The sequence below is a fragment of the Pogona vitticeps genome, chromosome 2 (genome assembly GCF_051106095.1).
Source record: "Pogona vitticeps strain Pit_001003342236 chromosome 2, PviZW2.1, whole genome shotgun sequence".
NCBI lineage: Eukaryota > Metazoa > Chordata > Lepidosauria > Squamata > Agamidae > Pogona > Pogona vitticeps.
Genome location: NC_135784.1, coordinates 126897731 through 126925605, shown reverse-complemented (window position 1 = coordinate 126925605; position 27875 = coordinate 126897731). Strand labels below are relative to the sequence as shown.

Sequence of the window (27875 nt, the reverse complement as noted above, 5' to 3'; positions counted from 1 at the left end):
CTCTTATCCTCGATGGCTGGCATTAACTCCTCTGAATGGGCTTCGAACCAGTCAGCCATCTTTTTGGTCTTCTTGCCAAAGGTGGACAAGGCGGTGTTATAGACAGTGTTCTTGAAGTGTTCCCATCGTTCAGGTGCATTTGCATTAGCCGGACCTGGAAGGACTTCCTCAAGTGCTTGGGCAAATTCCTTCACTTTTCTTTCATCGCAAGTCTTGCTGATGTCAATACGTGGTCTTCCTTCTTTTTTCGTGTGATATACTCTCTTTGTTCGTAGTTTTACTCTACTACACACCAGGGAGTGATCAGTATCACAGTCAGCACTCTGGTAACTGCGTGTGATCGTAATACTAGGAAGGCTGGAACGTCTAGTGAGGATTAGATCGAGCTGATGCCAATGCTTGGATCTTGGATGCCTCCAGGAAACTCTGTGTTGCAGCTTCGTGTTAAAGAATGTGTTGCTGACACAAAGACCATAATAGCAGCAAAACTCCAGCAAGCGTTGGCCATTTTCATTCATCTTTCCAATGCCAAAACGGCCTAGACAAGTGGGCCAAGAATTATGATCAGCACCCACTCTAGCGTTAAAGTCTCCAAGAATGAACAGTGCCTCTCTTTCAGGGACTTTTTGGATAGTAGCACGCATCATGTATGCTGTTCCTAATATTGTTGTTTTTTGGAGCTCAGATTGTGTGAGACCTGCAACTGCTTATAGTACTGTGTGAAGTTTCTTGATATTGTTCCCAAAGCCCCAATGACTACAGTGTGTTTCTTCCAGAACCGAGATGTATTGATTGCCAGGTCTCGGTATTTTGTTAGTTTTTCCAATTTTTTATTTTCAACTCTGGCAACCCCTGGAATTGCAAAGTCAATGATCCAGACATTTCTTCGTTCTACTACTATTATGCCTGGTGTGTTATGTTCAAGGTGTTTATCTGTTTGGATCTAGAAATCCCACAAGATCTTGACTTCCTCATTTTCTGACACCTTCTCTACCTGATCCCATGGATTTTTGGAGGCTGGCATGTTAAATATTTTGCATAATGACCAGTGAACTAACTTTGCCACTTTGTCATGTCTAACTTGGTAATCTGTTTGTGCAGTCTTTGGACATTCACATATGAGGTGTGACAGTTTCATCTTTTTCTTTAAGACAGAAACTGAAGGCTTGATATTTGCTGCACAAGAATAAGCACTCCAAACCAATGTGATGAAAACTAAGATCCAAGGAATTAGTGCTAACAGCAAATGTCTACTCTGCCAAGAAAAAGATGGAACTGTGTTGTGACTGTGAATACCCAAAGATTGCACAAACAGATTACCAAGTTAGACATGACAAAGTGGCAAAGTTAGTTCACTGGTCATTATGCAAAATATTTAACATGCCAGCCTCCAAAAATCCATGGGATCAGGTAGAGAAGGTGTCAGAAAATGAGGAAGTCAAGATCTTGTGGGATTTCTAGATCCAAACAGATAAACACCTTGAACATAACACACCAGGCATAATAGAAGTAGAACGAAGAAATGTCTGGATCATTGACTTTGCAATTCCAGGGGATGCCAGTGTTGAAAATAAAGAATTGGAAAAACTAACAAAATACTGAGACCTGACAATCGACATGAAGAAATTGGATAAAAAACCACAGAAACTAATGAACATGAATCACACACTAAATTCCCAAAGTGATGTTTACAGATAATTTGAATTGTTGAATTATGATCATACTTTCCACCAAGATTTCTCAGGTGTTGTCCATGTAGCAGTTCATTTTTCCAATTGTTTAGTTTATTTTCACATTGTTGTTTCTTATATTGAGCCTTTGTTTCCATTTTTATTCTCCATTTTCACTGCCTTAAGTAATTGTTTTTGCTTTGTATTGATATAATCATTTAGGCTTCTTTTTTCCTCCTCTACTATGTGTTGTATTTGCAGCAATCCATGGCCTCTAATTTTTTGTGGTAAATATAATGTTGTTCTTGTTGTTGTTAAGGTGCACTCTGTTCTGAAGCTGAGATTATTCAAGTTGTGTTTGCAGATGAACTGTACAAACAAACTCCTTGAGTAACCCTACAACTCCACAGCTGTTCTGGCCTCAGAGACATCCTATCCTTAAAAAAAATGACAAAACACTTTTCTCAGATTTAGGGGGGGGAACACAAATATATAGAATCTTCTACAGTGTATGTGCAAAGAGGAGGTGGGAAACAAAGCATTGTGTCTATTTTCCTCTTGTCTCTTCTTTCATGCTTCCCCCAACTTCTGTTTCTTAATTACACATAAAAAGAACAGTACAATATATCATGGCCTTAGTACTGGATTGGATGAAGGCCAACAGGTTAGAGCTGAACCTGCACAAGATGGAGGTTGTGGATGGGTTGGGGGCCAGAATGGATCAAGTAGCTGTGAATTTACCTAGGTTGGATGAAGTGACCCTCCCTTTTAGGGACTGAGTGCATAACTTAGGTGTTATCCTAAATCCAGCCCTTTCAATGGAACTTTAAATTTCAGCTGTGACTAGGTCATTTGCTAGCATCAATAGATTGACCAGTTGCACCCATACTTGGATGGGAGGTTCCAGATAATGTTGGTCCACATGCTGGCCATCTCAGGGATCAAGTACTACAATGCTCTTCATGGGATGCTTCCCTTGAAGCTGATTCAGAGATGTCAGCAGGTTGATTTCTGGATTGAGGAAGTCTGGCCATATCTTTTCAGTCCTGGCTCACCTGAATTGGTTGCCTGTTTCATTCCAAGCCAGGCACAACGTTTTAGTTCTGATGTATAAAGCCCTTAATGGTTTGGGATCTTGTTACCTATCAAAGTGTCTCTCCCAGAGAACTGCTGCCCATTTCACCTGATCCTCACAGACCTTGTTGCTGCAGATGGCCACACTGAGAGAGAGGCAATGAGGACTTTGATTAGAAGCTGGGCCTTCTCGGTGGTGGTTCCCGTATTTTGGAATAGTCTCCCTTAGGAGATCTGGTAGGCCTCCTCCCTCCAGACTTTTAGGAACTACACAAAACTGAACTTTTTAAAATAAGGACATCTTCCAGGTAACCATGTGACCCACATTCCCAACTTCGCTGCAAGGATTGTCACTACCGTTTAATTTATTTTCCTTAGTTTAGTTTTTTTTTTAAAAAAAAAAAATATTTACTGGTTTGTTTTGTTCGCTTACTTTTATACAGTATATATTGATTTTTTTACACTTTGTGATTGGGAAAGGAGGGGAAAGAGTTTATGTTGTACTGTAAAACCACCAAGAATAGTGGATTTCTACTGAGTGGGGCGGTATAAAAATGACAGAAATAGATAAAATAAATACAGGAATATGAGAATTCAAGAACTGGCCTAATGATTCATAAGGTTTAGCTACATCTTAGTATATGTACCCTCTTTAAGAGTGATTCATGTTCTGTGAAGGGCTAAATAGTCTACCTTTTATCCAGCACAAATTTATTAATCCCCTTCCTATATTAATCTATATCTTTAACTCGTGGTTAATGTTCTGCGAATGTTAACTCTGGGAATGTTCCCACAATATCTAGCCTACATTAGGATTACCAGCCCATGCTTTAAATGTTTTTTAGGAATGCTGTTAAAGGCCCCCTAATAATTTAAATCAACCTGATGCTACAACCAAAAAAGTAGTAAAATATAGTGAGGGAGAGAGATATTTTATCTATGTGACATGATCTTCTGAAACACTTTGCATGGGTCAAATCACATCTTAAGATTCCCAAGCCCTGTTCCTTGACACTCCCTGACATCATGTGACAGCATCTGCCTCCCACTCCACTCCAAAGAGATCTACTTCTGTACTTGTGTTTTCAGCAGAAACCCAGTGGGAACCTGTGCGGCCCTCCTGTATGGTCACCTAGAGTTATCAAAGAAATGGCAAGAAGGAAGTTTCCCTAGAGATCTGTGCTTTGCAAAAATACTCCACAGGTAGTTTTTATTTTTGCTTTTTGTTTTCATTAGCTTTGTGCCCTTGAACAATGCAGGATCATAGTATAAACAAACATCTGGAAGTCTTGGCACGTCATGAAGGTGCCATGTCTCACGGTTTGTCACCTTTCTTTGGAACAGAAACTCTTAATCCCTCATAGTTTCCTGTGTTTACCTCATGTTCCTAGCTGGAGCCAGAGGTGTGGTATTTGCCTGATTATCAAATTTCAGTCCTCAGAATTACAATACAGGTGTGCGCTTTTAAAAAAAAATCTTTCTTTCTTTCTTTCTTTCTTTCTTTCTTTCTTTCTTTCTTTCTTTCTTTCTTTCTTTCTTTCTTTCTTTCTTTCTTTCTTTCTTTCTTTCTTTCTTTCTTTCTTTCTTTCTTTCTTTCTTTCTTTCTTTCCCAATGGTCACAGCATCAACATGGACTGCCAATTTGTCCTTTACCAAATTGTGTCCTAAAACACCTATCTACACGTTCAGACAAGGTCAGCTGAGCCAAAAGAGATTTTCTCTCCTTGGCTCTTGCATGCCATTTTGTTTCCTTTTCCCTAGCCTGTAAAGCCTGCTGGGACTGGCACAGGTGCATTTCAATCCTAAAGCTAGAAACTAATGTTTGAAGCAAGAAGTGAGGGGTTTCCTTTCTTTGCTTGAGGCAAAGGAAATGCTACTCAGATTTTAAAAGTTTGAAAATTGCTCCAGGCACAGGAACGGGGCAGAGGGTGGGTGGGAGGAATATGTTAGGACCTGGGCCAATAAAAATGTTGATTTTTCCTGCAACACAGAACTGTAGCGAGGATTTATGGATCCCAGATCTGACTCAAATGTGAGTCAGTTTCTCCTCCCTGCCCCCCAAGTTGGGAATGGTGCAGCACTAATGCTTTACGCTGTGCCTTGATAGGATGGCCATAGAATTTACTTTATATGGGACACCTCTTCATCTGCGGGGTTAAGTTTTTCAGAGGATTATTCGCTGCTTAGATGCATCCTCTTATTATGAACTAATCTGTTCATGTCTATTCTACGTATAACAATCCATAAGAAGTGAGGAAAGAGACCTTTACATTGCTGATCAATTACTCCTGAATAGAAGACAGAGCAGGCACACATTAAAAATCTTGCAGTACCCTTCTTGTTACCTCCTTCCAATTTGAGAATAAACCATTGATAAACATTATCTGAGTACAGTTCTGTAACCAATTATGTATCCACCTGACAGTTGGTCTATCCAGCCCACACTCAGCTAGCTTGCTAATCAGAATATTATGGGGCACTTCATCCAAATCTTCGCTGAATTCAAGATATATTACAGCTACTGCATGCCCATCATCTACCAGGGAAATTACCCAATCAAAAAAAAAAAAAAAGAGAGAGAGATAAGATTACTCTGGCATGATTTGTTCCCGACAAACCCATTCTGGTTTCTAGTTATTACCGCATTGGTTTCAAGATGCATGCAGAATGACTGTTTTATAACCCGCTTTAGAATTTTCCCTTGCATTAATATAAGGCTGACTGGTCAGCAGTTCTCAGTTTCCTCATTTATGGAGATAGAAACAACATTAGCCCTCCTTCAATCATCCAGCACTTCACCCATCCTCCATGATTTCAAGAAAATAATAGACAGTGGTTCTGACAGCTCTTCCGCTAGTTCCTTCAGTACTCTTGGATATGCAGTTCATCTGGTTCTGGAGATTTTAACTCCTTCACAGTAGTAAGATTTGTTCATCAGTCTTAAGCTGCAATCTTCTCCCCAGCCTCTTGCACTCAACATCTGCCTGGATAAACTTTCTTTTGGGGAAAACTGAGATAAAGTAAGAATGCCTTGAAGGATGCTGGGAAAGTTTGTTAATATATAACTCTCTGCCTTTGTCTCTTTGGTCTCCCTTGTTTTTGTCTCTTCTTCCATTAGACCCTTTTCTTACTACTATTTTCCCATTAAATTCCTGGTTGCTCACACCCTGGGATCCATCTCAGTTTTATTCCTCTGCTGTGTTCTGTTAGAAGTAAGCAAACAGAATATGTTACAAACAATATGTTTATTACAACACATCTGAAAACAGGATTTCTACCTACAAATGCAAAGCTAATTATCCAGCCTGGGAGGAGAATGAAGCCGTCTGCATCTCCCTACCCCCATTTCTCATCCTGGGCTATGTTTGGAATGCAACGACATAACAAGGAAGAGGTCTGCTTCTTTATCACCAAACTAATCACTGGGAAGTGGTTCTTCCCTATGCCAACTCACTGGGGTTTTGTTGTGTCTAGGGTTCTACCTCCATTGTCCTACCACGCATTACAACACATCCTAAGCATTTTAGATCTACTGTAGAGCAGATGCAAATGTAGCTATTTATTCCCTGCCCTCACCATGCACCTGTTGGCTGAAACCAGGCCCTGCAAATTACCCTTCCCACTGGAACTGCAGCTCATACAGGCTCTAATTTCATTAGGAGGGGAATGGATTAGGAACCATTGTCTTCCCCCTGACCCTGAATGCCCAGTTTCTGAATATCTTGCTGCTGGATTGGCCTGGCCCCTAGCCAGCTCTCGCTGGCAGTTATTCTTGTTAGCCTGCTGCGCTTTATGATGCCCAAATAGGGAAAACTGGCCTTGCTAAGAAATACTCTTACCATTTTCCCCTTACAGTAACATCCAAGAATGGAACACATTATGCCAGGAAGCATAAAAAGAATAAGAACTAAAGAGTAAAGGCCGACAGGAGCTCAGAAGGAGCAACGTATCCTACTGCTGCAGTGAAATACAGACCATTATACTCACTGTGGAATAGAGGATGAGGTGAGCTGGGGATCTGCACCTTAGCAATTACGTTTGGGTGGCTTTGGTAAACAATCTGCTGCTGTTCTTTGTGCAAAGTGTGAGTTCCAGTTTGACTAAGAGTTACTTGAGAAATTTAAAACAAAATCCCCCAGCTCTGGACCGTTTGGAGCTGCTTGCTTAGGGGAAGAAAGTATATAACTTAACACAGGTAACAAGCACTCTTGAGTTATACCCAGAAAGAAAGCCTCAGCATCATGATTTTTGTTTGTTTGTTTAATTAATGCCTTTTGAACCTTTCTCCTTCTGCTACACTGCAGTAGCACACTTTGTGGGCTGATATCCCATTGAGTTCTAATTTGCATTTTGCAAACACGTGCATTACAAATGGAAACACAGTAGGATCCCCATATTCGCGGGGGAAATGGTTCCAAGCCCCATCACAGATACTGAAAACTGCAGATAATAGTGAACACTATATATAGCATATTTAGCATGGTAAAATAAAGTAAAAACAGGAAAACTATCATTTTCACAGGTATTACCAGAACTGGGTGTGAGAGACCATGCTACATATTCTTCACTAGCAAGTATTCATAGCACTGTCTCTGACTCCCTCTAGAGGCTGGTTCTGGTAGTACATGTGGAAATAGTTTTTGGGATTTTTTTTCTTTTAATATTTTTATATTTTCAGGCCATAGATAAGTAAAACCACAGATACTGATCCTATGGATATGGGATATCTTACTGTACACAAATAACTGCAGTGAAGGCAGGACAAATGACTCCTTGGACTAAATTCCTTCCTTAGAACTGGTCACGAGAAAAGCAAGATCCATGTGAAGAGTGGCATCTAATAATGTTTTTCTGAATACAGTCTCCTTCATTCTATAGCTGATTTGCCAGGGGCATGATCAAAATTTTAATTTTCTTCTATATAAAGCCTTCCCCCATCCCTGTGAGGATTTAGGGAGGACTCAACTTAACTTTTGCAAGCAAATGGGCTCTGAGACGATGACCTTTGAAGCAACCACAGCAAAAATAGTGGGGGCAGAGCAGACATCTCTCTCTCTCCCCCCCCCTCTCTCTATCTCTGATGGGTGATTGGGGATCAACTAGCCAAATGCACTTTCTTGCCACTCAGCCAACACAATTCTTCCACCACCATCAACAACAAAAACCATGGACACAGCACTGCAAAGAATAAAGAGTGCATGTTTCTTGACCATTTCAAATTTGGGGATTGGCAATCAGTGAGGAAAAGATTAAGAATATTTTAACCAGCACTACTTTTTTGGAAGCAAGCACAGACTGCCTTTGCTATGGCTACTTTTGTTTCCTCTCAAGTGCAGTGTACCCATTCCACTGGAAGAGTCTAAGCAGCGACATTACTGTAATTCACAAATAAAAACAGTACCGAAGAAGCCATGGGGCTGCACTGTACAAGCTATTTTTTTCCCTGCCATTTTTCCTGCAGGGATATCTGCATGTTATATGTAAATATGTTTTGATGCTGGTGATGAGTGTAAGAAAACCAGGTTTAGGAAGGCAATATTTGAAAGCAATAAAACAAGTAGGGATTATTTAATGTTTTCCCCCAACAGCTCCTTAACTATGTTGCTGTAGAGACTTGGCTGTGAACAAGGTTTGGCACTGACTTCCTATTCCGTGACTAAGGCAGGAACTAAATCTGATGCAGAACTGCTATTATGGGGTGGTTGAAAATGCCTAAGGGGTATTTAAAGTGCTCAGTTTAGAATTCAACAGAAATCCTCTTGGGACCTATTTGCTGGTTGCAACTCTTTCTCGGTGCAGTCCTGGTCATACCTGTTTCTAATCTCTGTTACAGGTTTTGCAGCAAAGCAGGTTCTTCTTTGCAAAGAACTTCCCCATCTTCAAAATATTCTTGTGGTATTTATATAAAAAAAAAAAAAACCTTGCTGGTTGTTCTTTACATAATGCTTTCAAACAGGATGCCTTTAATTTCTAAATCATTTAGTTTTTAATGAGCAACAGACTGAGCATCTTCTGAAGCCTTAAATGTATTTCTGAATTATTTGGATCTAACAAAAATGAAGCAGGAGAACAAATCATAGAATTCTGTGAAGTCAACAATCTGTTTACTGCAAATACATGTTTCAAACAATCAAACAGATGACTCTACGCAGGGACATCACCAAATAGTCTATACACAAAGGAAGTCGACGATGTAATTGGAAGCAGGAGATGGAGAAGCAGAAGTTCGTTTACAGGAACTGAGCAGGGCTATTGATGACAAGACATTTTGGAGATCACTCATTCATAGAGTCACTATGAATCGGAGGCAAGATGATGGCACATAACAACAACAGTCCAACCCTCTTTCTCTCTTTCCTCGCTATCACTTCTCCCCTTCTTACCTACCGAGTATCCTTTATTATTATTATTATTATTATTATTATTATTATTATTATTATTATTATTATTATTATTATTATTATTATTATTATTATTATTATTATTATTATTATTATTATTATTATTATTATTATTATTATTATTATTATATGACTCCTAGTTCTCAGTAATGGCTTATAAAAGAATCTCGATACAGTTACCACATTAGGTGCTTTGTTCCACTTTGGGGGTCTTTTCTTTTGTTTCCCTACTGCACCCTGGGGGCCATAGTGACCACTAAGGTTCATTCTTACGTGAGGATTCTGTCTCCTGAACCCCGCTAAGTATGACTACTAATTTGACTGTAATCCACATTTTAGCCTAGTGTGATGCCAAGTTCCATTCTCCTGTTTTACTGATGTCTGGTGTTTTGCTTTGCCTTTTTCTGCTTCAAATTTACAAAAGATATTTGTGCTTCATCCAAAGGCAACTGGCAGATTCATGGTGAGGAAGGGGTGGGGTGGGGGCAAAACTGAATTTTGTCTGCAAAGGAGAAAAGACTGCAAGATGATCGTGTCTGAGTTTGGCCTCATGAGATATCTGAGTTCCATTTTCTGGATGTATGAGTCGCTGGCATAATATCTGGCCCAAATTGTGGATTATCTGCTTTCGCTCCAAGGTGTAGAAGATGCTGTCTTTGCCTGATGAAGACTTCTGGAACACTCAAAAGCTCGTCTTACTTATAATTTCTTTAGAGTCTCATCACTGGCATCACCCAGCCTTGAACTCTGCTTTTACAAATGGATCGCACAGCCACTTTTTGTACTTGGAAGGGGGATAGTAATGCTAGAAAGAAGTCATATGTTTCTGTTCATATTAATGGCCAAGCAAACTGCATCATGTCTAGAGTACTTTGCAGTTTTCTATTGGCAAAGCAGAGCCAGTAAAATTCTTATGCAGATCCTACCCAATGGGTACTATTTTGGATGGTACCTCAAATTTCTAGCTCCCTTCAAGGGAAAATATGAGGGCAATAATTTCCTCTATTGGTAAGTAAAAATAAATCAACACCTTCCCTCCAAGGTTCAAGTGAATGAGTGTAAAATTAACTTATTTTGTAGCTTCATTTCAGCTTATGTGGATACTTATGATTAGGAGCTTTTCTCCCACACGTGCATATGGAAATTCACTGGGGTTCCCAATGGTGATTTATAGTTCACATACACGCACAAGTTAACACACTTCAGATTTCTAACTTCTGCTTTATTTCATCTTCTATCTAATACTTCAAAAAAGTAAACAATTCCTATTGATTTCCGTGGAAGAAAAGAAGAGCCACTACCTTGAATGTGATGATTTCCACGTCAGTGTCAAACCACCTCACAGGTGTCACTCAGAACTCCTGAACAGCCATTTGTAGAAGCAGCTTACATGTATGGGAGAGAATGCCCATATATTTAAGGGTCCCCTTGCTTGCCTTAACAGAGCCTTTCATTCTAACAGCGTTCTCAAAAGCCTCTGAACTCTGAGAATCAGAAAATCCCCTTCTTATATTAGAACTTGCCATCATCTAACAAAAATGAAGGGCAGCAAGTTCAGGATAAATAAAGAGAAAGCACCTCTTCACACACATGGTAGTCTCAACCAGAAGATACAGGTCAGCCACCTATTGTATTTGGAGGCGAAATGGCAATGCTGGAAGAGACACATGCAATTTCATGGAGGATAGGTCTGTCATTGGCTATTAATCACAACAGCTACATGAAACTACCCAGATTCAAGATATTGTGCTGCTGACTAGCATTTTCCAGGAACTAACAGAATGGATTGCCTTCACACCTGCTTTTCAGCTTTCTGGAAGCATCTTACTGGATGCTACTGTGGAAAACAGGATGTTGGTCTAGGTATGTCTTTGGATCAAAGACTTTCTGCTTTTATTGCATGCATTGCCTTCACTCTTGAATGAAGAGAGAAAGAAAGAGTGTAAGTGATAGCGAGTTCTTAGATTCTAAACAGTAGTCATTCCTGGCCATTGGCCACTCATCTTACAAGTCATTTTTCTGCAAATTGGCTTTAATTACAATGTCTCATTAATAAATCTAAGCCTCTCTGAAGTCTAAGAGCATGACTGCACTGCTGAATTAAATCCAGAGCTAGTTTGGTTATTTTTAGAATTGATGGTTTTTGTGCTGGTCTCTGCACTCTAATGGAAACTGCACCTCCCATGTCTTGCCTCGATGTGGTGAGTGTTTCCCAGCCTACATGGTGGAGGCACCTCTCAGGCTGGGGAGAAGATGGATAGTTGGTGATGTCTCCTCCTCATTCTGAAGACCAGCCACCCCACTTTCTCCAACCGCCAGGAGCTCCATGGAGCTAAAAGGGAGGATTCAGTACATGTTCCAGCAAGGGGGAGTTACCAGGAAGTGGTCAGGGGGTTAAGAATCATGAGTTTTAGAACAGTTGTAGGAGTGGCAGTGTCAACAACAGCATTGTCTCCCCAGTTTCCTCATTTTTTTTTTAAATTTTAAAATTAGTCTTGAACTGGCATAGTGCTAGATCAGGGGTCTCCAAACTTTTCAGTGTGAGTGCCACATCATATATTTTCCACATTTTCAAGGGCTGAAGGAACACATGCATGTGCACACACAGGCTGAAGGGGACAGACCTGAGCCTGCGATGTTTGCTGGGCCAGATAAAAAGGCAAGGCGGGCTGGATGTGGCCCGTGGGCTGTAGTTTGGAGACCCCGTGCTAGATCAATGCAGGATTAAAATAGAAATGGGTAGGAAAAAAGGAAGCGTTAGTACAAAACCCTTTGTACTTGGCACCCATTTTGGCAAACCCCACAGACTCCCACAGACACTATTTACTCAAACACAGGCATTCGGAAATGCCAAAATGAGTAAAAACAAACAAACCAGTGACCAGAATTGATTTTTTTAAAAAATTAACCCCCTTGTTGGTGTTTTTTTTTTTAAACTCACCTTCTGACCAAAAATGCATGCTTAGATGAAAATTGTATAGGTGGATATTTTAAAATCTGTTTTAAAACCCAATGCAAAACTAGGAGAATTACAATATGAAGGCTAGCCCTATGTTAGACAGAACTAGTTTGATGATGATGATAGATTTGTTGTTGTTTTGTATTGACTCTGGGTGTCTTTTTCCAGAAAACAGATTTTAAAAAGCATGTCCCAGTTTCAGCTCCCCCTACAAATGTATCCGGGCGCTCACTGCCGTAACAAATCAATGAGGAATATGGAGAGTTATTACTCTTAGAGATTTGAGATGCCTGTACATCAGAAGTATACAAGATCTGCTGAAAAGGCTGCCTTGTCCTGAGACACTCATATCACAGAACAAATAAAAAAGCAGCAGCACTAACAAATAAAATTAGGGTTCTGTTTGATTCCTCACTCTGTTTTATAACTCACAGGGTATAGCACAGGCAAATAAAAATCTTGCCAAACTGATTTTGTTGATGGTTGTTGTGGATTTTTCGGGCTCTTTGGACGTGTTCTGAAGGTTGTTCTTCCTAACGTTTCGCCAGTCTCTGTGGCCGGCATCTTCAAAGGACAGCACTCTGCCAACAACCATTAGATCCTGGCCATGAAAGCCTTCGCGAATATATTGATTTTGTTGAGTTTCTCAAAATCTCATGTAAATTTTCTTCCATTCCTTACTTTGTATCAGGTTGCAACACTTGTCTTTTCTTCCTGAAATCTGTGCCCATTTTTAGCAACATTTCAGAGGCAGAGAAGAGCAAAATTAATGGCAATGTTCAGGGGTTGCAACAACCAAAAAGATTTCTGAGTGTGGGCTGAATCACACTGTATTACAAGTAAGAGCTGCCCATTTATGCCAGGTTAACATATAGCAATAAATCCGTGTAGTGTGAGTGGAAATATACAGTTCTGCAGATGTTGCTGATCTTCAGCTCTTTTAATTCTTCACTAGTGTCTATGAGATATTTGACTGAAGAGATTGACATTTTTAGTCCAGTCGTGTCCGACTCTAGGGGGCGGTGCTCATCCCGCTTTTCAAGCCATAGAGCCAGCGCCTGTCCGAAGACAGTTTCCTTTGTCACGTGGCCAGAGTGACTAGGGAACGCTGTTTTACCTTCCCACCGAAGTGGTACCTATTTATCTACTCGCATTTACATGCTTTCGAACTGCTAGGTTGGCAAGGAGCTGGGACAAAGCGACGGGAGCTCACTCTGTCGTGTGGATTCGATCTTACGACTGCTGGTCTTCTGACCCTGCAGCACAGGCTTCTGTGGTTTAGCCCACAGCGCCACCACGTCCCTTGCAACTGAAGAGAACTTCACCCCGAAAATATCCTGGGATGCAAGTTCCCCATTGTTGCAACTTGTATATATCATATTCACTGACATTATTAGAATCCTTAACAATATTCAGGATCCTTTGATAACAGGATAGTTAGATAATTTTCAGATGATCAGCCAATTCCTACAGGTAAATAGAGATTCTAATGAAAACACTAATGAAAGGAAATGGAGAAGCAGGGGCTAGAGCTATCGCCAGTGTTATAGACTAGAACCTGGGAGACCTGAATACAAACCCCCACATGACTATGGAAACTCCCTGGGGGCTACAGTGGTAAACCATCCCTCAAACACCACGCATTCCTTGAAAACATAACCCCAAAACTCTACTAGGGTTGCTATAAATTGGAAGCAACTTGATGTTCCAAAACAACAAAGAAATGCTATTGGAGACTAATGATCACAGAAAGTAAAAACGGGACTCTTTCTGTGTGGGACAGCTTTCATACCCTCCAAAATGTAGAAAACCAACTTTGTCCCAAGAAGACAGGCTATGTATTGCGAAGGAGTGGAAGGTACCTCCCAGCAGAGGAGAAATGAAGAAAAGTGACTCTGCCTGACTTTTCATCATTGTGCAATTGTAGAACTATCCTGCAGCCAGAAGTGACTTTTTCACACAGCCAGCTTGGCAAAACCATAACTTCCCCGCTGCTTGGTCTCCTGCCTTGTGCAAGAGAAACAGAACACAGTGTGAGCTCTTTGGGAGCACTTTACTGGGTCCTCCTCCTGAGGCCAATGAATTACAAACCACAGCCCAGAGGCTTGATGTGCCAGACATGCTCATAGAGGCTTGACAGATTGCAGCTCTTGGGAAGCACTGGTTTCTCCTCAGAGGCAGAGCTGGCTCCAGGGAACAGTTGGCAGGTCAAGCTGCTTGTTTCTGCCCAGCAGAGCAAAACCAAGTGTTTATGCTGCCGCTGTCGTATAGCTTGGCCAAAGATGCCTGATCTTGAGTTTCCAAGGTGGGGCTTGGGAGTAGGGGGTGGGAGACGATTTGTTTGCCTCGGATAAGGATCATTCAGCAGCTGATTCTCCTGCTGTGAAAGTGTGTGCACGGGGCGGGGGTCTCAGGAACCAGGGAGAATACGGAACAATGAGGACCATTATGTGGGCTTCATGCTTTTCCACAGACATCCAGTGTGGCTGATTATCAGAGAGAAAAAGGTCCAGCCGTTCCCTATGCTGCAGTAACTCCTCCGTGCTTAACTTTTGTGTTTTTTTTCTCCACACGCCCTTCTCACAGGTTCCCCATGCCCCATGTGAGAGATGCTGGATGACACAGAACATGTCAGCCATAGATAAGAGTTTTCTCTCCAACAAGGAAAGACAAAACTTCTTGCCAATTCTGTGGACACTTTGGACCACACAGGCAAGAGGAACTTGTGAGGGGATCCAGACCCTTTAGATGTGGCCCTGAGTGAATTCCACATGGCTTGTATTAAAAAAAATTCTGCATTCAAATATTAGAACATCCAAAGGTCAAAAAGGCCATTTCTTTAATTCATCTGGCAAGCCCTTTTTAATTGTTTATACATTTGAGTGTTCAGTAACAGTACAATCCTTTAAAAATAAATTTAAAATGAGCTGAATTATTTTTATGTGCATAAATTAATTACAAATTAAGCTCAATTAGCACAAATTGCATAAATTGACAACATTTACTTTGTTGTATACTTTGGAGGGCTAAGATCATGAGAGGGGGTTTGGGGTCATTAAAAAAAACAGTCAGAGGGTCTTTTTTGCTTTTCAAAGGAACAGCTACTAGTTTTACACAGAGGAAGTTTGCAGAAATTATGGAAACCTTGGTTGGGGGGAAAAAAACCCAGAGTGCCTTGCTTTGCTCTCACTTCTAGGCAAAGAACATCACAGGTCTTGACAATTTCTCAGTGAGGTTTTTCCTCTTGTTGAGCCAGTCTAAATTGCTAAGTGAATGTAGCCAGTATTCTTTTCCCACTCACCCAGCCACCCACACAAACACACACCCATTTTTATTCTCACATGTATTGGGCATTATAATGGTTCGCTGCCATCACAAAACACAAGGGAGCTCTCCTCAGACCAATGGCTTCTACATATGCTGGACCGCTACTCCCCTAATCCCTCATCCATGTGACCCTGAGTTTCTGGGAGTTGTTGACCAGCTCATCCCCAGTTTGGGGAAGGCTGATATATGTGATTAAACTAGGTGGGATCTTAAAGGAGGAAAAAATTAATACTGTTCAAATCATGAATTACAAGAAGACAACATGATCATCCTAAATTGATTAATGCACCAAACATAACATAAAAGAGTGACTTGAAGTCCATATCTACTAAAGACAACATAACTAGTCATAGTAAACCACATGTATCTACTGTATATCCCATGACATTCTGATTAGCAAGGACATATTACCACTTATGGTATACAGCCAAATTGTGACATAGAGAAGTTGAGTTGGGAGGGTAATTTGCTTCTCCCTTAGCAGTTGCTTGTGGCTCTTTAAACAGACTCGCTTCATACTCTGAGAACCCGAGCTCTACCCCACTGTAAATGGTACTGTCAAACTGTGCTGAGTTCTTTCAGCTTGTACAATGAAAGTTTACAGACCACAGGACACCTATAGTCTCATAGAAAGGACATCTCACCTAAGAGTGTTCACATGCATTTTTCCAAAGGTGAGCAAATCTGTACAAACGTGGATAATAATAATTTGTCCATGTAGCACTTGCTGCTATAACACGCCTGTGCATGTTTTTTTGTATGTACACGTGTAATATTTGAGCAGTACCATAATGTTCAAAGAGATTTAGGATTGTTTAAATAGTGGAAGGCAAATCCTCATAATTTGGAATCTGACAGTAGAAAAGAAGACGCATCACGAATGCGAACAGATTTTCATGTAGAGTAAATGAAAAGTGGGAAACAGGTGAGCAAGCACTGCACTTAAGTATATCTTGGATATTTTCTGGCATTAGCGCTCTTCTCATACCATGAACAATTTCATACAATTTCATTCACATTGTTATCAGCCACGTTTTATATCAATTAAAAAAGAACATTTACACTTCTTTATATGTGTGGTGTACAAACGTTCTTTTGGAGCTCTTCTTTTTTGTGTAGGAGGAAAGCCACAAGAACATCAGATAACACTTTGCCATTTCTCACAGACCTGGCAACAGGGTCTAGCACAATATGCTTACCTGGCCTTAAAGACAGATATAATAAACTTATTCTACTATCATTTCCTCCTGAGCAGGCTTGATTACCTGAAGCTGTTATAAGGATGAAAATCAATACATTTTGAAAAAATCAAATTGATTTAAATCATTATTGATTTAATTTAATTTTAATTGATTTTTAAAATTTAAATTATCAAAAAAAATCTAATTTAAACAACTTTAAATTGTGATTTAAATAAAAAAATCCACCCTGGCTGGTACCCTCAGTTTTCCCCCCGATACCATTCAAAGATTTCTAGACCTTAATAAATTGCACTGTTGCTGTAATCAATTTAGGAGCCACACCAAACATTTCCACACAAAATGCCAATACACATAGTTAAAAAGTAGCAACATTGCACTATGCTAGACAGCTGTAATAAAGTACTTTCCCTTTTCAGGACAAAACAGGTGTAAGAACATAGGGCTACTTCTTACAGCTGGCAGTTTCTCTGTGACAACCCTGTAATATGGATATAATAAGGGTGAATTTTATACCAAAATTAAGTTCTTATTTCTTGTGAACTTATATCACACCAAGTTTATGCTATCTTTTCTTTCTAGAGCATGCAAGTCTTGTAAAAAAAAATTTTTTTTCAGGAGTAGTGCTGTTAAACTAGAACAAGTAGCTTTTACCTGAGCTGGCCACTGGCCAGGAAGGTCTTTATCCAGAACACTGCAGATGGTTTGAGACTCACAGCTGGGTTCTCAATAACAGTAGTCATTCTAAACTTCTTGTTGACTAGATACATGTGTCCATGAATGTAATTTTAAAAAAAAATTCTAAGGGGGCAAGCACCCCTTCCTCCTCAGATGCTAGTGGTCTCACCTCAAAATTTCAGAGTGAGGCACCCTACGTTGCTTTGACCATGGGCTACCTACGTTATAGACTCTATGACTGTACAGCTGCTGAACATGATCTTAATCTATGCACTGAAGCAACATGATGCATATGAAACAAATGTAGGAGATCATTCCTGTATCATTCAGAAGCACTTTCCATGTTAATGGGGAAAAGGAAATAATTCATATTCCCTGGTCTCTGATCCTTTATAAGGTGGGATGCCAGGACCAAAGCAGATGTGACTTAGCAGTCAATAAGAAGGATGGATCAGAATGAGGGTACTGTATATGGAGATGGGTTTTATTTTTCTTAAATACTGTATATACAAAGACATTTCATGTGCTGGTTGCTGTTTTTAATGAGGAAAAATAATCTACATTAAAGGTATGTAACTTGTGTCTGTTTTGGCCCTATGATTTTATTATCTCCCCCATAATAAGTCTTCCAGGCCACAAGCTGACTTCTAAAACCCATGGGTCTGAGTATGGGTGAGATTCAGAAGTTCAAATTCCCATTTTAGAGCAAAAAAAGACTGTCGCGTTTCCTTCAATATGTGAAGAACATGTCACAAACACTGAGATACAGAGAGAGAGGGAGAGAGAGATCCAATGGGATCTGTGTATCTAAAATTAGCTTAATGAAACATACCCAGCAAGCTAGCTGTGCTTCTGAGAGACTTGCCACTGCTTCTCCAAAACATAAGGCAGGTGGAAAGATATTATGTTTTCAATTAAATTGTTCAGCAGAATGAGCAGAAATACCAACATTTCCAGAGGAAGTCCTCTAAAATCAGCAGGGAGTCAGAACTGAACAGGATTATGATGGGGAAATTATCTCAAGCTTTCAAATGTGAAACTGTGCAAAAAAAATTAAAAATAATTATGTTATATATGCATGTGCATCATACTTATACCTTAATCTTCAATTTGAATTTTAACATTCAGATAAGAACCCCTGCTTTAGTTTAGACAAATCAAACAATTTTCCTAAGCTATTTCTTTGGAGGAGGGGCTTATAGTTGCTCAGAAAAGAGTCAAAATTTTCATCTTGACCCTTGAAAACTCAAATACTACAAAGATCTCATCAGCAACACAATCATACTATGCAGAGTCAACTCTTCAATACAATATAAAAATCAACTTCAGATCATGCCATTTACAGACAAATGACATTCATTGAATACAAACTGGCCATAGCATTGTATGTTATATATGGCAGGGGTGGGAGCAAAAGTTGCTTATTATTTCTACTTCTAACTGAGAATCTGCAAGTCTGGCTGGATAGTTCAATGGTTTAGTTACCTGGCTGCTGATCCAGAGGTTGGGAGTTTGATTCCCTACCATGCCTCCTGTGACAAGAGCCAGTCTGTGTGGCCTTGGGCAAGCTACACAGTCCCAGGGCACTCCCCAGAAGAAGGGAATAGTAAACCACTTCTGTGTATTCCCTCTGACAGTTCTGACTCCTGTCCTCTGAAGATACCGGCCACAGAGACTGGCGAAACGTTAGGAAGAACAACCTTCAGAACACGGCCAAAGAGCCCGAAAAACCCACAACAACCATTAGATCCCAGCCATGAAAGCCTTCAAGAATACAACCTCCTTCTTTGCACCCTGTGGGTAGGCTGCATTGCACAACACCACCTTTAAAAAAAAAAGTCAAGTAATAAACGGACCATGCTCAACCACCTAGTTTTTCTGACTGGTGCAATATTTTACAACCTCATTTTGGGCTGCTCCTCATGTCAGCTGATACTGAAGGGACTGAACACTGTCATAAACATATAGGATAATGTGAAAGAAATTAGGAGATGACTCTAAGCCTGTACGGGACAGTCAGTATTGAGTGGATATGACAAAAACAAGCAGGAAGAAAGGGGAGGGTGCAGAAGAGTTTGAAACATCAGAAATGTTTCTTGGCTGTCACTCTACTAATAAGAATTCTTCTGCATCTTCCTCTTTCTTCCTGCTTGTTTTTGTCATATCCACTCAATACCAACTGTCCTGTACATGCTTAGAGTCATCTCTCCAGAGTTATGCCAATGATTTTCCAAGTGTGCTTAGTTAAAATTACTCAACATTAGCCTGGACAACAGAAACTTTATTGAAGCAACAACAGCAACAACCAAAAATATTGTGGCATACAGTCTCTAAGACTAACAAGTTGATTTCAGTAAAAGCTTTCATGGAGTGCAGTCCACCTCTTCAGCACTGCTGGATAGCTTAGTGCTTTAGGAAAAGAAGAGTTTGGGAGTTTGATTCCCCACTGTTCCCCCTTCATCTGGATTGGATAGTTTCCTTGAATAACTTTCACAAGTGGGGCTTGAGGATACAAATCACTGGGAGGCTCAACCTTCTCATCTTTACATATGGAGCACATTGATATAAATTTCACAAAATACTGTAACAGAAATATAGCCTGTTTCTCATCTGTAAAGAAGTTCAAAATTATTGAAACTAATATGGGGAGTAGAATAACTATGTATTTTTTGGGGGGGGGCATATTAGAAATAAGTTGTAAGGTAAGAAAGGATACCCAATCTTATTTTTTCCCCAGTGCTCTTACAAGTGTCAGCCCAGTATGGGGTAGTTTGGGACATCAAATCAAGACATTCAGTTACTAGTCCTCACAGGGCCATGAAACTCAACTGGGTGAACTTAGACCTCTCTCAGCTTGATATGCCTATCAGGAGTGATGTGGGAATAGAGCAGGAAGAAAGAAAGCTGCCTGGAGCTCATTGAACTCTACATAAAAATAATAATAAATAAATATAGCATAAAGATGAGTGTTGCAGTGAAATGGTAAGGAACTTTTGGTACATATATTTCAACATATCCCCCCAAGTCAACCACGGACATAGCCATACAAACAAATATCAGCCAGCTAAGGACCCACCAGACATAAGCTAAAGACTCGTCCCAGAACAGCACCATAGAAAGTCAACATAGAGGGATGGTTGCAAGGGGAAAGTTAGTATATTTGCTAAAGTCAGCTCCGGAACAGTGGTGTTAAAGACCAGCAGGCTTTCCTTCCCTTCCTTTTCTTCTGTTATCTTCAAAAAAGGAATCAGTCATGGATCCAGCTTGTCAGGTTGTCCCTAGGCTTTGCTTTCAAAACAATGAACAGGTGTGAAGAGCTTGTTTGGGTCCTGTTTGCTCAGATATGCCACTAGTGCCCCTTGAGGATTGTTGACAGAGCACTCTTTTGTGAGCAGGGGCCGGCTGACCCTTCTACAAACACAGCCAGCTGATGCCCAGGGGCTTTATCGGGGGAGATCTGAGGGATGAAGGAGAGCCAAGAGCTTGTTTGACTGACACCTTAGTCAGAGTTATCACCAACTCGCTTAGGACATGAAAAGCATTGCAGGGAGGTGTCAGGGCAAGCCTTGGGTCAGGGCAAATACCTTGCAGCTGTTTAGATGTTTCCCCTTAGTGCCAACTCAGCCAGCCACAGGCAACATGGTGAGCAGTGTGGCCACCACCACCACCTGGCCAATGCTGAACCTGTCTAACTGTGGAGATTCTGCCTTTATTATTTTTTGTAAAGTGTTAGTCTCAGTGCTGAGTGGTATGGGTATATGGGTATGCTGGGTATGCACATGAGTGCATTCCAGGGAACTCTCAGATACTAATAACCAAGGACACTTTTTTTGTCCTTCTGTGAAAAGTGAGAGTCCCAAAATGTATGTCAGAATTGTGCTGTAACACACGCAAAAAGGCAGCTCATCACTCAGTGTTCTTATTGCTATTATTTCATCATCATCTGATTTATGAACTGCTGAACCCCAGCTTCAAGAAAATATAAATGTGCTACGTTTTAGAAGTCTCAACTTGGGCTTAGACACAGTGAGATTTCAGAAACTAAATTACACTTATTTTGACTTGATACACACACCTTTGATTCTGAACATTTAGGATGTTTTGGCATTACAGTTTCAACCTGATTTTAACAGATTAAGAAAAGGCACATATAAAACAGAAGCAAGGAAGGGAAAAAAAACAAGCTGGGCTTCAGTACAGTATTTGATATTTCACTTGTCTGAGGGCATTGGTCCCTGAGGGAGACCGGAGTTCACACATTAATGTCTCCTCCTTTTACAACATTTTCCCTCCAGGCATACAAAATCCTTCAAAGGTAGTGTCTGAAAAATCAAACAAGGAAGCATGTTTACTTCCTGATGACCACTCACAAAACAAAAGCAAGCTAATTGCAGATTTAAGTCATGCTTGTATTAAATACACAGATAGCCTTTTCTGTCTTCAGAGAGCTCTCCATCTAATTATGTACATGTTAACTGTATCATCTACTTTGACTGTGGGAAAGCTAATCTGTCACATTCTCTATATTCTGTTCTTTCCTCTTCAACACCAGCCATGCTGTTACACAGGGCCACAGCTTTATCTAAATCACATTCTTTGCATTTTAAGATTTCTGAAAGAACAAGAACTAGAAACACAAGTTTTTATGTGGATAATATTGATTCCCCAGCTTAAAATACCTGGGTATCACCCTCTGATTGGGCTCACTGCCAATCAGTTTCTACTGGCAACTGATCACAGATATTTGATGGGAGTCTTCTGTTAAAGTAAAGTATGATCATACAAATTACAACTGTAAGGTTCTTTATGTCTGGCTACAAACAAAGTAAGGGAACGATCAGATGGGGATTTGTCCCATGGTTTGGTCCATGTTGTTTGCTCCTTTTTCTGATGACCACATGGGTGGGGTACAAATCAAATCAAATCAAATCAAATCAAATCAAATCAAATCAAATCAAATCAAATCAATCAATCAATCAATCAATCAATCAATGTGATATTGAACTAGCCACACCTGCTTAATGCATACCCTCATCATTTGGGTCCCTTTCATGCGCTATTGTGTTTTTGTTGTTTTTGTTTGTTTCAGTAGACTTATTCAATTTTTGGTTTAGTTCCAGTATGCATAAATGCTGTGATAGAGCCAAAGTGGCTGGCCAGCTGGCCCTTTGGTGAAGCCTTTTAACAATCTTGAAAAATAGAAAGCTTCCTTTCTGCTCAACTTTGGGAGTCAAAGGAGAGGAAGTTTTCTATTTCTTTTTAATTGTTGCTAATGTACCATCCGTGCTTTGAAAGGATTTTTAAGCCATCAGTGATGCACTGTGTCATCTAGCAACAATTAAAAAGAAATGAAAAACTTCCTAATCCTTCTCCTCCCAAGGTGAGTACAGTACGACAGAAGCTCTCAATTTCTCAAGATCATTAAGTGGCTTCAGCAAAGCAACAGCCAACTAACTGTTTAATGGTCTTGAGACATCTTTCCATGTAAAGGGAAAGAAGATCTTGTTCATGTTAAATAGGGCGCTTGAAGTGCAGTGTGGTTGACCCTCATATGTGTGCCCCAAATGACATACTGCACCTCAAAGAAATCCTGTTTACAGTTATCTAGCCTGATCCAGACCAGGACAATTTGGCTCTCTAGTTACACTCTATGTTATTCATATTTCATTCTTCAGATTTCTGACAACTCTCTTTTATTTCATCACATAACAGTATATACTGTAATCAATGTTTCAACAAAACAAAACAAAACAAAAACATAGGTGATGTAGATTATATTACAAAAAATGGCAAACAATATAGGCTAAAAATACCATTTTTAAAGGTAATAACTGCAGCACAGAGGCTTCTGCAGTTTAACCCGCAGCGCCACTACGTCCCACAAATAATCCTCACCTAATATTTATTAAATTCTTTATGCTCACTATCTAGGGCCATCTTTGATCAAATTATCTTTAGTTTGTAAACTCTACTACTACTACAAAGCCCCATTGAAATCTAAAGATTTCAGGGGCTTTTGTAGATTCTGAAAGTGATATCCATTAAATAAACAAGTTTATAGTCACACATTGTCTTTCTTTCTCACTCACACCAGTGGAAACGTAAGTAAAATCGTATTAGTTAAAATATAGTACATAGAATTCAGCATCCTTTGTCCCATAATGATAATCACATAATGATCAATCAGGGAAACCAACGAGCAAGGCATGTAGGCAATTGCAGTTGCCTTCTTTACCCAATGTTAATTAGCATTTGGTGGCATGTTGTTTCTGAATTCGGATGCTCCATATAGCTGTCACAATTTGGAGGGCTAAAGTATCAGTTCAACTTTCTTGCTATAAAACCATTAGCCATGCAGAATTACTGCATTATTTCTAGAATTTGGAAGACATCTTCGATAAAGGCCATTGTTATTCACATATATATTGTATCCCCCAAGCCCTGATCGTCCTATGGCTCCTCTACCGAGTTCCTCCATACAAAAAAACATTATTTTCTATTTCATTTCTTCTGTTACTCCTTCCTTGATGGCAGCTACATTTCTTTCATCATTATAGTTATGGCTATTCCCGGAGAGTAATTCATGTTGCACATACTGTACATTCCAGGTGACAAGTATGTATGAAGAACACAGAGAAATGCTCTCTGGTTCCCTCTAGTGACAATTTCTGACATTGGCCTTGAGAATACTCAACAATAACTAAAAACAGGAAACAAAAGAATATTTTTCCTTCTTGTTTAATGTGACATAAGGGAACTTTCAGACATTGCTTAGGCCTTAGAGAAAAATCTGAGTTTATTACAGGATATACATTAAGAGGGGAGCAGGACATTCCCAACCTCTCTATCTGTCTGACTTGTCTGTCTACTTTATACAGATGACACTTTCACACTTTCCAGTTTTGCATTTTAGAAACATCTTAAGAATGCATCTAACAATGAAATGGTGTGGAAAAAGTAACTTTTTCGCAATTCTCAGAAACTGTTCCAGAAATGGGATGACCAAAAGAATACAGTATAGATATGCTGTTACTCTTTTTGCTGTTATATCTGAACTAACAGTCGATACAAGTCCCATCTCCCATTTTCTAGAAAAACTGGATAAATTCTCTTCAGGCCAGATAAATAGCAGTAGGAATTATACACCAAGAAGGATGTCCCCTTAAATGTGACAAGTTTTCTAAAGCAATAAGACTATTCAGCAAGTTTTAAATGATCAAACAGGATCATTTTATTCTCAAGGACAAGCCAAGTAGGGACCTAAACGTTTTGTTGCTGCTGCTGCTGCAATTTTTACATTCCTTTATGGTCTATGAATTTGCTCACTTGTTTGAGCCATCTGGAGCTGTTTTACTCGCATCAATCATGCAAGCCCCTCTGACATAAGCACCTCTGACATATGGTTCTTTCTTTGCTTCTGCTTTCCACCTGTGGCATACTACTACCAAAATAAAATGAGTGAACTGATAGCATATTGATTTATGGTAGGTATGTGTGCAATTTAATGTGTGGGTAATGGAACTTTGAGGTGTCAGGAGTGAGCTAAATGACATATTTGTCCTGCATACTTCTATATGAAACACATTTAAAGGTTGTATGTACTTTGATGGTACAAATTTTAGATTATTTGGCATTTACTGGCAGAGTAGATTGGACTTGCACTGAGCTCACAACTGGTATTAAGGCAAAGAGGAAATTTAGTATTTATTATCCAGAAAACACATTGAGGGATAGGGCAAAGAAAAAAAAATCTGTAACTTTGGTATGGACACCTTGCAGCTGGCTTCAGTATCTGCTAGTCTGCCTCTGTTTAGCTTAAACAGAGGAACAGGAAGAAGCAAAAACTGACTTTACAGGAACATGGAGAAAGAGGCTGAGCATAGCAAATCTGCACAGACTTAGAAAAGAGGGGGAAAACACACCGGTCCCCTCAACTGCTCCACAGGCTGATGCTCAGTTTCAACCCAAACATTTCTATGCCATCTCCCTTGGCATTAAACATGCATTAGCACAAAGCAAGGGGATGTTTATAATTATAATAACTTTAGAACTGCAGAGCTGGAAGGGATCCTATAGATCATCAAGTCCAGCCCCTGTCAAGGAGGCACAGTGGGGAACTGAACTCCCAACCTTTGATTTCACAGTTAGAAAGCTAAACCATGGAGCTGTCCAGCAGTTCTTTGATACTGTGCTTGAAGGAAAAATCTTTAGGCTTTTCTCAAGGTGGTGGAAAACTGTTATTGTTTGGAATAGCTTGTGCCTATAAGCAAGGATGCCCCATAAAGAACAAATTGCCAGAAGAAGAAATAAAGAATGACAAAAGCTGGCAGAGAAAAGAGCAGGTCTAGGTCACTGCAATGTTGCTGACAAATTGGGGTGGGAGGAGAGGTAAGCATGCAGCAGAGAGGAAAGGGGGGGGAGAAACCCTTTTGCTCAGTGATGTCATTGGATTCCCCAGGAGCATGCCAGAAAGATTTATATCAGAGTCATTTAATTAGTTTATTGCAGGCAATTAGCTTCAACACTTAGGCTTCCCCTCAGGGCAGCTTAAGTAAAGCAGAAGGATGTGGAGTGTGCTTCCAGGAAGCTTTGTTTTCCCAAGCAAACACTGGAATCAGGAAAATTCTCAGTTTTTCTCCACACAAAACAGGCTAGAAATGGCAGCTATTTCAATATGCCAAAGCTCTGAAGTGTCTGTTGTGACCTCTCTAAAGTGAAGACCAGCTTCCTGCTTGAAAAAGAGGTGGGGATTGTCATTACTGCAAATCAAACTATAATAATAACATCAAGAACCAATTCAGTGGTTCCTTGTACACTCTTACTGTGATACTTTTAAGCCTTACTGCCTATGGAGGAGGTGGGTTCATGGACCAAGAGGGGCACCACCCAAAATTTAGGCGGATAACCTGCTTCATCAAAAAGCCACCAGGGGTAAACAAAGGTGGCTCAAAGCCTATTTTACTGTGTAAACAAGCAAAACAACAACAACAACAACAACAACAGCAGCAGCAGCAGCAGCAGCAGCAGCAACAACAACAACAACAACAACAACAACAACAACAACAACAACAACAATAATAATAATAATAATAATAATAATAATAATAATAATAATAATAATAATAATAATAATAATAATAATAATAATAATAATAATAATAATAATAATAATAATATTATTCTCCTATTCATCCAAATTAAGAGAAACATATTTATTTTGGCACAAATGAAAGCTGGAAAATCCATCCAACACCCCATAGCAGTAAAAAGAAAATAACTTTTTAAAAATGAAGGATTTGCTGCCATTTCAAGGAAAGCCGAATCTATCGCCTAAGATGGCCACATTCCTCATGTGAAGGCCAGTCTTGAGTGTTAAGGGAAGCTGTCTCTATCATGCAATCAAGAATTATGAAGCAAATTTTCTCAGAAATTCCGCTCCTGACACATTCCACGCAGGCCCTTCAAAGTAAATGACAAGTGATACCATCAAGGCTTTGGCAGATCTCTGGAAGGCAGAGGTGGCCAACGCTATTAACATGATCCTTTTAAGCATCCACTGTCATGGAGTGCTTCTTGGTTTACTAGGGATATGAGGATGATGACACAAGTGGGACAGAGAATAGACTGATGATGGCAGAAAATTCAGAACAATCAAACACAGGAAAACCTGCTCCCTGGTAATGGTGGCAGCAAAGAAGCTATTCTTTCTCTGTCACCCTTGTATCTGCACAGAGCCATTCAGCAGAGCTCTTTCAAGCAATCAAGGGCCTGTTGCACAGATGTCTGCAAGAAATGGACAATGATCACTCAATGGCCCACTGTGAACATTTTCCATGGGTCTTTGTAGATAAAGTCACTTGAATCCACTCTGCCTTAGATGCTGTAGCTGATGCAAGTCAAGTTAATATAACTTTGGGCCCTGTGATAACTGATACACTTCAGTAGTAGTACGAGGATGTGGACAGGATTTCTGGAGAGGTGAAATTCACCACATGTGTCCTGGACTATTGCCCATCCAGGCTTATAAAACCAGCTAGATGGGAACTGGCTGAGTGTTTTAGGGCAGTGGTCCCCAACCTTGGGCCTCCAGATGTTCCTGGACTTCAACTCCCAGAAATCCTGGCCAGCAGAGGTGGTGGTGAAGGCTTCTGGGAGTTGCAGTCCAAGAACATCTGGAGGCCCAAGGTTGGAGACCACTGTTTTAGGGGAGTGCAAATGCCTCCTTGCAGCAAGACAGGGTACCAACATGCCTAAAAGAGGCAGTAGTAAGACCTTTGTTTAAAAAGCCCAACTTGAATCCTACTATACTGGATAATTATTAGCCAGTCTGCAATATTCAGTTTCTGAGCAAAGTTTTGGAGCATGCCGTGTTCTAGCTCCAGAGGTTCTGGGATAAAGCATGTTATTTAGATCCATTTCAATTTGGCTTTGGGCCTGGTTATGGAACAGAGAGGGTTTTGATCACCTTGGTGGATGACCTACACTGGGAACTAGACAGAGGGAGTGTGTACCTGTTAGTTATGCTGAACTTCTCAGTAGCTTTCAATACGATTGACCATGATATTCT

At 40.1% G+C, this 27875-nt stretch overlaps 1 protein-coding gene and 1 long non-coding RNA gene across 2 annotated transcripts in view; one reads left to right on the top strand and one right to left on the bottom strand.

Annotated features, from left to right (window-relative positions):
• The window catches only part of LOC110084023 (netrin-1), a 158889-nt gene that overhangs the window by 66681 nt on the left and 64333 nt on the right, over nt 1-27875 (bottom strand). The window lies entirely within an intron of this gene.
• On the top strand, nt 1019-26287 carry LOC144586895 (uncharacterized). Its single transcript, XR_013541981.1, has 3 exons — nt 1019-3947; nt 6600-6749; nt 8578-26287. It is a non-coding gene; the product is annotated as an uncharacterized LOC144586895 (long non-coding RNA).